Below are 11,252 nucleotides of genomic sequence, written 5' to 3'. Positions count from 1 at the left end.
CAGTATGCTCTGCCTGTATGTAGAGCCAGTACTATCTCAAGAAACATGGACGATTAGATTGTTCATTGCCACTGCTTCTGAGAGCCTACTCGGTAGATACCGGATATACAACTGTTGGTTCTCTGTACTGAAGTATGCTCAGCTCCTGATAGCAGAATCAAGATAATTAACAAGGTACAAAGGGGCCTCAAACCAATTCCATGGGGTCAGTGTCCACAGATGTTAGAGAAGAGCACCTTGATAGGATAGTAACTTCAACAAATTGGTTTTGGCTTGAGGACTCCATGATGTCACCTGATTTCCATCTCCTCTGTGGTGAATTCCTTTCACTGATGATCTTGAAGCGCTGCAGTACCTCTCCTGTTTCATGCAGTTCCTTCAGCATCGCAATGTGAGAAAATAAAATTGTATCACTTCAAAGTGCTTTTTTTTGGGTGGGGAAGATTGACCCTGAGCTAACATCTATGCCAATCTTCTTCTATTTTGTATGTGGGACATCATCACAGAATGGCTTGATGAGTGGTATGTAGATCTGCACCCGGGATCTAAGCCCATGAACCCTGGCTGCTGAAGTGGAACACACAAACTTAACCACTATTCCACCAGACCACCCCCAAAGTTCATAATTTTTTGAGTTATTAATTACCTGAAGTCTACAGATGCCATTTAAACTGATTAGGAGTATTCTGACAGTGATTTGCATAAACATATATTTTTAATTTCTTATCATTAAACTTTGATTTATTTTGCTATTAAAACTTTATCAGTTATCTTCAGCTCTGCTACTATTAGTCAGCTGACCTTGGGTAAATCCTAATCCTTCTGGGTCTTTTTCCAAAATTAAAGATGAAAGGGCTGGAGCATTTCGCACTGCACTTTACAAAACCCTAGTTCTTTACTATACTAATTGTAGACATACACGAAGTATTTATGGAAAATATCTGGTTTAACAAAAGAAGTTATATTTCTTTAATAGAAGGCTTGAGATACATTAATAGCCAGATGTGTTTTATCAAACCGCAAGACTCAACTTTAAATTTATATGATTAATTTGTGTACTTCAACAATAAAACAATCAAGATGTTCAATTTCCAAGAGAGAACACACTAGCTTTGGAACAACATGTTAAACTTCTATCAAACCTTCTGTGGCCTTAAACTGACGATATGGCTCTGGATCACTGATGGGTGGTCCAGAAAACAAAGTAAGACACTACTCACAGCGGGATTCAAGGCAATTCCCTGGCCAGCATCAAATTTCCTGGTTGTCAAGTGTTGCTGTACCTTTCAGGTGTTATGAGATTAAGGTCAAAGAACTCATATGTTTTCTAATTTTCTTTTTTTATCAAAATATGACCAGAAAACATTAGTTAATTTGTAAGGAGGCCCCAAAATTGAGCACACACAAACTACAAAGTGCCAAGTTAAATGTGAATATCAGATAAACAATAAACAATTTTTTAGGATAAGTATGTCCCAAAGATTGCATGGGGCATACTTATCCTAAAAACATATTTGTTGTTTCAACAGGGAACACCTATTATTTAGTTTCCAGCAAAAGTTCCTTACTCTGGAAATAGCAGTGCCTCCTCTCTTCCCTCATCTCCACGAGACAGTATTTAGAATTCACAGTTGCTCCGTATTCTTATTGTTTCTTTTATCCCTGATCATGTTTGATTGGTCAAGGGATGTGGAAGTGACCCAACTAGAGTTCTGCTCTCAGATAATCTTGACCTAGGTCTGGAACAAGAGAATGAATTGTTCTTGGTGGCTGGAGATGTGAATCTAGGGAACTGTAGGTAGCCATGTGACCTACTAAGTCGAGATTGCTGGTCTACAGTGATAAAACAACAAAGCCATCATAATGGGAAAACCAAAAGGGAAAAAAGCAAAAAGAGTTCTTGTTGCTTTCAAGTTCCTGGATCCAAGTTTCCCAAAGCCCCGTTGCATTTGTGTTTTTCCTGTGGTTTTCCTGTGATTTAGTGAGATACTAAAAACTGTCCTTTGGCTTGACCTAATTCAAGTTGTACTTTGCTCTTTTCAACAAAGTGTGGTGAGTTGTGAAGTCTCAACTGGATATTGTTTAGCATGCTTAAACAAAAACTAATTTTCTCAGAAGGGCTAAAGGAACATTAATTACTCACTACTTTTTAGGAGCTAACTATTGCATAATTAAAATGTAGCACACCCAGCTTATGTGGCCATAGACCCATTTTTCAGAGAACAGATCACAGGACTCGCCCATCGGATACATGTGAGTAACATTTGGCCATGTGATTTGACATATTCCAGGCAACTCTAAAATTCTATGACTTTGTAACATTTCGACTATTTATCACTCTTGATTTGGTAGTTATTTTTTTGTAAAAACATAATCAAAGAAATTTTTAAATGATGAAATCTATCCTTGAAAATTTTACTTGTTAATACAATAACATTCCCTTTTTTATTTCTGTTTTGAAAGTCAAACACAATTTCACAATAGCAATTTATAATCATAAAATACTCCTGTGTAAAATTAATTGTTCTTAGAATTTTCCTTTAAATATTGTGATTTTAAATTTTCTTAATGGAATGCTTTAGATATTTGATGCCAAGTATAGGATGTCAGAGTTGGTTGTAAAAAGAAATCTCCATAATATTCCTGATAAATGTTCATCAATTAGTTTAAGTATTTATTGAGTAACTACAATTTTTCCTGTAAGATGCTGGTGATTATGCAAAAAACAAGACAGACAGATTCTCTGCCCTCATGGACCTGAAAATCCACTTCCTAGCACTATTTCTCATAATTTTTCCTTATTGGTGTTTGTTTTGCTCTTAGAACATCATAGTGGAAGATTATCCATATGTTTACTAAACAGCATATAAGAAAGTAAAGATTATCACATGTCAATCCCAAGATTGTGGGGTATAAGCAACATGACTTTCTATCCAGGCATCTTTACCATGTTGCTCACTGTCTCTGAAATGCACTCAGTGTGCCCAGAACTGGAAGCAAGGCTACAGGAGGAGATAGAACACAGTCGAAGGAAACTCTTTCTATTGTTCTTGACACTATATTTCTGTTAATATGCTAAAGGATTAATACATCCTACAGTTAGTGATATAGAACTCTGCCCTCCCTGAGATAAATATTGAAAGCACCAAAGAGAAATGCAGAAAGTAGTGCACCATAACAGAAAGAGGTCTCTGTCCAGAGCCCAAAAATCTTGATGGCAGCTCTCACTCCAGTATTCATCATGGCAGGACCTCAATGCTCAGAGAAAGATCTAACGGCATCTAGGCATCCTCTAGGAAATTAAAGGTCATGTCCACAGAATTCCTCTCCTCTATTCCTTCTGTGCACCCTCCACATGAAACTGATTAAAGGGTTTTTTTAAATCATATATTGCTTTAGTAACTGATATGTCATCATGTGACAGCTGGTGACAAAGGTAATTATTCATTTTACCGGACTGCTTCAATAGTGCAGACAAGTTCTGATTAGGAGCATTTTCTAATAGGGTCCGATATTTCTAGTTCATTCGTAACCCTTAATTTGGCTGAAGCAAAAATATAAATGAATCTGGCCTGGAAAATCATGTTGGCTCTTATATTGGATTGGACTATTGAGAATACCTGATTTATGCTTTGTTTCTGAATGAGAGTCAAAAATTCAGAAGGGTGAATAGTACATAAAATAAATTGAAATTGATATAGAGATGGATTCTTGCAGGACACAAGTCTTGTTTTGTTGTTGCTGCTGGTGCAGCTCAGTCATCTCTCATCTCCCTCTCTTGCGTAAGGTGAAAAATACTGCAGGATTATGAGACCCATCACCACCAGGATGGTTTGAATAAGCGACAAGAATATGAACATTTTTTAATATTATTAGAGACCAAGTAATTTTAATCAATTTATCATATACCATTTTCAATTAACTTTAAAAAGTGTATATTGCCACTTTTTGCTACTGAAGTTTGCTACTGAAACCTTGAAGAACTTTGCAGGGCCAGCCTGGTGGCTCAGCGGTTAAGTTTGCACATTCTGCTCCAGCAGCCAGGGGTTCACCCGGTTCAAATCCTGGGAGCAGACCTATGCACTGCAGGCGTCCCACATATAAAATAGAGGAAGAGGGGCATGGATGCTGGCTCAAGGCCAATCTTCCTCTGCAAAAAGAGGAGGATTGGCGTCAGATGTTAGCTCAGGGCTAATTTTCCTTAAAAAAAAAAAAAGGAACTTTGGAAGTGGGAGTGTTAACAGAGAGGATATTTAGTAGAGGGGGAAGAGATTGTCACTCGTGAACTCTTGAGAGGAGGCATGTCAAGTGGGGAGGCAGTTTGGGAATTAACCTCCTGTGCCCTTTGAACCACTCCCTTCCTGAGAAAGGGCCAACAACTGTGGGGAATGTCTTGCTTTCCAAAGACCTTTCTTTGGAAAGGTTTTGTTTATTTGCTTACACTTGCATCATTTTCTCCATCATTTGCCTGCCCAATAAAGGATGGACAAGGGATGGCAAAAGAGGTGAAAGCCAGTCAAATCATTCTGGTTAAATTGCTCACAGACCTGGAAAAAGATTAGCCAGAAAACATTTAGCTAAAATAAGGTTTGGGGGGAAATTTGTGGATTTCGTTCAGATTGTGTTTACATGACAACAAAGCATCTGGTCAGTTTAGCGGAAAGTAGGCAAATTGTTTATGCAGTAGTGTAGACAAAACCACCAGTTGATCCAAATGATTGCATGTTCAAGTTCTGGCTATGGATTCTGGCTTTCGTATACACTTCCCTACCCATAATCATGAATATTTAATAGTTGCACAAATTAAATCTTTTTTTTTCTTTTTTTGGTAGCTGAACAGTTTACTAATGCCTGAATCTTCAAATATTTTTGTTGGTTTCTCAGATTGTTGTATTTTTTTGTCATACATGTATCTATGTGGTTGGAAGTGTTGGAAGCAGTGAATTTTAACTTCATTCAGTCAGATTATTGAAGAATTTTGAAAAAGAGTTTCACTCTGACTGCTTTTTAAGTACACTTTTAAAAAATCACTACTTAAAACAGGGATGTTCATATCGTGACATGTACTATATTAAATTACTTTTATTCAGAAATTCTCCCAAAAAACTAGAGAAATATTACTCTTTAATATTTAAACTAGATAGCATGGTTGTAATATTAACTAACATTCAAACCAAAAATATATTCTACATGAGTGCAAAGCTATCATCTACTATTACGCAGAAATTTTCAAAAAATCTGAGAGGTGCTCATTAATATTAAAACCAGGTAGCATGGTAGCAACCATAATGAAAGTCAGAACCAAAGAGTGTTCTTGGGCAATGCTACTTGTTCATATGGTAAAGAAATCTGTGCTCCTGGATCAAGGAGTTGCCAAATTTCCTTAGAGAAAGACTCCTTGTTGGTGCCAATTGGCTATTTAAGATACAGGATTTTGTCCATTTTACAGGACACAGTTCATTATGTCTAACAAACTTTTCTCATTGTTTTCAGATTTCCAAGGTGTCAGTTGTTACACTACATGCCGTATATTCTTATTACTATTATTTTTATAATAGCTTACATATATGTCATTTCTACAGTTTGAAAGGGCAGACTAGAAATCGTTACTCACTATTACATCCTATTGATTTCTGATATTACTATTCTACCTAAAGGATGAAAACCAACAATCAAGATTATTTTCTGAAGATGATGCGTTCACTCACTTGCTGGGTTGGGCCATGAACTCAAGACTTTAGACAAAATTCTTCCCAGTAAACCATCTTTACTGGATCTTCCCAGTAAAGTATAGCTGGAAAGATTAATAAGAAAAACAAACGAAACACAAAGCTGCTTTAGATCAACATAGCATTTTCCTTGCAAATAATTTAAAACATGATTACATTTATTATTTCAATTGATGTGCCTACCATACAGGTGAGACCTACTATAACATTTTTTCATTGGAAAGCTACATTGAAAAGACTCTATGACTTGACCAAGGCAACCATGTAGAGAGGTTGGTCCTGAGTCTGTTACATAGTCTCTTCTGTGCCTAAGATTGCTCTGAACATCCAGACTGTGCCATCCAATGCTGTACTAACTGGCCCACATGACTACTTAAATTTAAATTAATTAAAATTAAATATTATGAAGCATTCAATACCAGGCACATTTCAATTGTCCAACAGCCATGTGACGTTAATGGCTACTATATTGAACAGCACAGATATAAAACATTTTTATCATCATGAAATATTCGTGGGGTGGCATTGTCTGAATAATAAGAGTCTTTAAATGTTTGTTTAATGGAACAAATGTTCAAAAATTTATAATAACCACTGATATTACTGTTGTTATAACACTGTTGGTAAGGCTAACGTAGAAAAATCCAGGGCAATATTGTAAAAATATATGTTAATCATTGATATGAGATATGCGCTGCTTAAGTTTGGTTTTTTCATATTTAAATTAAAAATAAAACACAATGTGCTAGGCGTAGTTCTGTTTTCAAATTGTGAGTCAGGAGATATTTAGCATTACCTCAGCTGAAGGTATTGAAATTCAAAGATAAAGAAATAATTCTTCAGATCTCAGGTTTGCCAGGAGGGTGGTTAAATTAACAAGGGGATGAAAGCAGGGCAGGCTTGATTTCTCTACATCAAAATCAATGCCACGTAACAACCCACACTGTCTGCAAAAAGAAAAATGTGACCCAAAAATATATCATCTGAGTATATATCATCTGGATATGTCATCTGAGCTGTCATTCAAATATAAAAGCATCAGGCAGATTTTTAAATACATACAAACTCAAGGAATTCAGCTATTCTTGAAAATACAATTTATCAATTAAATCTAGGGAACCAAGAAGAGAATCAAAGTTAAGCACCTGAGAATGGAGAAGCTACAAAGATTGTTATAAGTACTGAACCCATTTCAGTAAACAATAATATTAAACAATTTCAGAAATTATTGTTACAGAAGAGGATGTTTTATACTTTGATGACATAAAAAATAATATACTAACAAAATTGGGGGAGAAGGGGAGGAAAAATGAAAGTAGATGTAAGAAGCTAAATTCTTCATTTTTTATAGCAATGAACTGATATTGTCTGAAATTGAAACATGCATATACTAGAAATGTGAAATTACTCCAACCTCTTAAGTTGTTCATAATTTTTAAAATACAATGAGCAGGAACTTTTAAGCTATAATATTTCCTTTTGAAACAAGCATTTATCCTAAATTTAAGAATTCCTTCAATTCCACTTTCTCTTCTAATAAATTCAAGTAAAACTAAATTTAATATTTCACTTAACTGTAACATTTATTGTACAGTCCTATTTTAGTAAAGCCTTTTCTATCTTTCCAGCCATTAATTATTATATCTATACAGCCATGTCTGAAATGATATCCACCTAATGTAAATAACAATGAGCTCTACAGCAAAATCTGTGGTGATTTTTATTTTTACTCTGTTGAATTGCTAGAAAGCCTTAACCATTTTTGAAAAAAATTACTTTTTAAAAATAAATACTATGAAAACAAAATACATGTTGGGAGTTATCATATTATCTCTCCTGATAATTATTATTAATAAGACTTTGAATGTTTATTTATAATTCACGATACATCCTCACATTTCACCATGCTGTGTCCTCATTTCACAGCTGAGAATCTGAGGGTCCTGTGCTTAAATAACGTTTCACACAACTAGTCTTTCGGATCTTCAGGATCTTAATCCAGTGTATTCAAGTGTGTTGGTCTTGACCTTCGTTTAGTGAGGTTAGAATGAAGCTCTAATGTATAATGCAAAGAATATAAAAGACTCTATCAATAAGAAGATCCCACTGTTAGAAACAGACTGAGGAATTTGACTGTAACGGAAAATGAATCAGCTTTAAAGAGAGATGATCTAACCAGAGGATACAGGTAAGAAACCAAGCCAGAATCTTTTCCCCAAAGATGCTGAATTGAACAAACAAAATCAAATTTATTGCTCACTTAAATTCCAGCCCTTGTTTTGGCATGATTCAGAGTAACACAATTCTTGGTTTTCAGAAGATCCTGGAAAATTTTTAGTTGAAGCTATGCTCATTATCTAAAATGATATTCAGAAAATATCAGCGGAGAAATAAAGAGATAATTGGATAAAAAATAAGTATTTCTTATTTACCCCAACCAACTATGGGCAACCACATTAGAGAGAAAAGAAGATACCTATTGCTCAAGTTAGATTTGGATAAGTACAGGAAATTGCATCTTTTGAAATAGATAAGATTTCCGATTGTATAAACATATAATAATAGCCTTCCATCATTTGGGTTAACATTTATTTACCTAAAATAAACTCTCATCCTGATGTCGTTCTATAATTGGCATGTGACAGAGTGCACACTGAGGCGAAGGAGTTCAGAAAGCATCCTCTATCTTTATGTTATAAGAAACTTCAGACTTTCCTAAACAGACAAACTTTATTTTGTTGCTATGCAACTGACATGCAACACAGGCCATCGGACAGTAAATAAATTATGAATTTTACAATGAAAAGTCTTTTCCCTGTTTGAGAACAAGCCACAACTTCCTTTCATGCTATACTAATCCACCGCAGCCCTCTAAAGCTGTTTCACAAACACCAGTGTTTTGGCAAGATAAACAAATGAATGAATAACACAGCAAGGACACAGATGCAGTTTGCAAACTGCACGCAAAGAAGCATCAATACCATTTGATTCATTGCTACAGGGCTGGGAACCTGAGCTCCCCAAACCGGGTGGAGAGAAGGAAGTTTATTTCACACCCACATTCTTCCAGATAGCAGAATATAAGCAAGTTTAAACAAAAGAGATCCTGACAATTTCTATTGGCAGGTGCTCATCACTACATGTCTCAGGCATGATTCTGTGTAGGAGCATAAGAGGGATGTAGCCACGAGGGAAACATCTGTGAGGACAAGATGTTACAGGCATTGAGGACCTGTGACTCATGGGCCAGACATGGGCCACAACCATGTTTAACATGACCTGCTAAATGTTAAATATTTGCCAACACTTAAAATCTCTCCATAACAATGTAGATGTCTAGCTTTCTTAGAAAACGCAGAAAATAACACTGAGCTTGCATTTTCACAAAAATCAGTTAGAACCAGCTTCCAGGAGAGAAACTGCAAACATCCCAAACATGTAACAATAGGAGAATGAATAGATAAATTGTGGTATATTCATACTGCAACAAGCAGAACTAACTACTGATATATTCAACAACACGAATACATTCCACATACTTTGTGCAAAAGAAACCAAACACAAAAGCACATACTGTATGGTTCCACTTACATGAAGTTCAAGATCAGCCAAAACTAATCAAAGGTGATGGAGGTTACCCTAAGTTTACTTCTGGTAGAGGGGGTACTTTTAGGGATGATGGAAATGTTCTGTATCTTGATTGGGGTGGTGGTCCCATGGGTGTGTATGAAAAATTTACCCACCTATGCATTTAGGTTTGAGCACTTTACATACCTCACTGAAAGCATTTTATACCACAATAAGGAATAAAATTCAACAAAAAGAATCATTTGCTGAGGAAAAGTTGATCTTTTTGATGGGGCATGTCCCACACCCAACAGCTGGCTCATTACGTAATCTGCTTGGCAAATCTGACTTGATGCACCTCACTCTAGACTCGACCAGTGGTTCTCAAAGCATGATGCCCAGACAAGCAGTACTGGCCTCACCTGGGAGCATGTTAGAAATGCAGATTTTCAGGCCCCACCCCAGACCTGCTGAATCAGAATCTATATGAGTGGAGCCCAGCAATCTGTTTTACAAGCCCTCCAGGTTATGGTGCACTCTACAGTTTGAGAAGCACGACTCCAGAGCACTACTTACATTAAATAACATAGAAGAGAAATAGACTTGGCCTATATTAAACCATCCATTCCCCGACCCCTTCCCCCTACATTTTCAAGAAATTCAGGAACAGAAAAGTCAACTTGCTTCCTCAAAAAATATTTATCAGTTTCAGGGAATAAAATTCCCAGAAATATGTGTGCAACAAACACACCCCATTCCTGTTTTAGTCACCAGAGAGCTTTGGTTTTAGTGTTGTTACAACTGGACTGGAGACACTCAAAAAAAAAAAGTAAAAACAACTTTATATCTTTCTGATTATTGAAACAATATATATCATAAAGCATTCAGTTACATTACAGCTCTGAAGAAAAGATGGAAATCTACATTCAAGGAGGTAAAATGACCCCGGGGGTCACAAACCTGTCTAGAAATTCACAAATTAAGACAACTAATCCCCATTCTCAGGTAACTTGCATAAAATTTAAAACACCATGTGGATCTCTATCTTCTGGGGAAGTTATCAACTTTTTAGCAAGTCACCACCCAACCATGTAGTATGCTGTAGCCAAAGTGGACAGTCTTTGCCAGTAGCAAAGGGATTTCTGAATCATTGGGGGAATCAACTTTATTACATACTATTAATGGATTAATATTCATTGGAAAAGCGTAAAACAGTTACGTGATACGACAATAATATTCCCTCTTGGTATTTGGCGAAAAAATAAGAGGTAACTAGTCCTTTTCATTATTAAATAATTATTAAATTAATAAAAATTAAATATTATTAAATAATTCTTCTTTATCAGACCTCAATATAATTTCAGAAAGAAAGATCTATGTTTGTGTCCATCATAATATTTAGGAATGCTCCAGCATTTAAAGGAAGAGAGGGAAGAAGGGAGGGAGAGACAGACAGACAGAGAGAGTGGGAGGAGAGATCTGAGAATAATAAAACTAAACATATTTTAAGGTAGTAATTCTTTCAATTGTTTTACTAAATATTTCACATGATTGGACAACCAGGGAAATGGGGAAAAATCAATTTCGAAATTACTTTATCTACCAGTTCACCCCCAATGTGTCAAATGCCTGGTGGAGAAAAAATAATCTAAAAGTCACGTGACTGGGGTTTTGTGGGCACGCAACCAGTGCAAATGCACAGGACTCCACACTCAAAAGGGAGCCTCACACTTGGGTTTAATGCTCTGTGGTTGTTGGTTTAAGACTCTTAATAATCTCCTTTGAGTTTGTGTTTTACAAGTAAGGGCCAAGGAGACAATGGAACATGCCTGCGGCTTGGATCCTAGAATCATACATTGTCTCATCTCCCACCTTCTCCCTACCTTCCCTGAACGAGTCCTCGGCTGCCGGCTCTTCCACCTGCCCAGTGACAGGGCCGCTCTCCACCTGGGCACG

Source organism: Equus quagga, chromosome 12 (genome assembly GCF_021613505.1).
Source record: "Equus quagga isolate Etosha38 chromosome 12, UCLA_HA_Equagga_1.0, whole genome shotgun sequence".
NCBI lineage: Eukaryota > Metazoa > Chordata > Mammalia > Perissodactyla > Equidae > Equus > Equus quagga.
The sequence above is the reverse complement of the archived record's forward strand: the minus strand, read 5'-3'. Positions refer to the sequence as shown.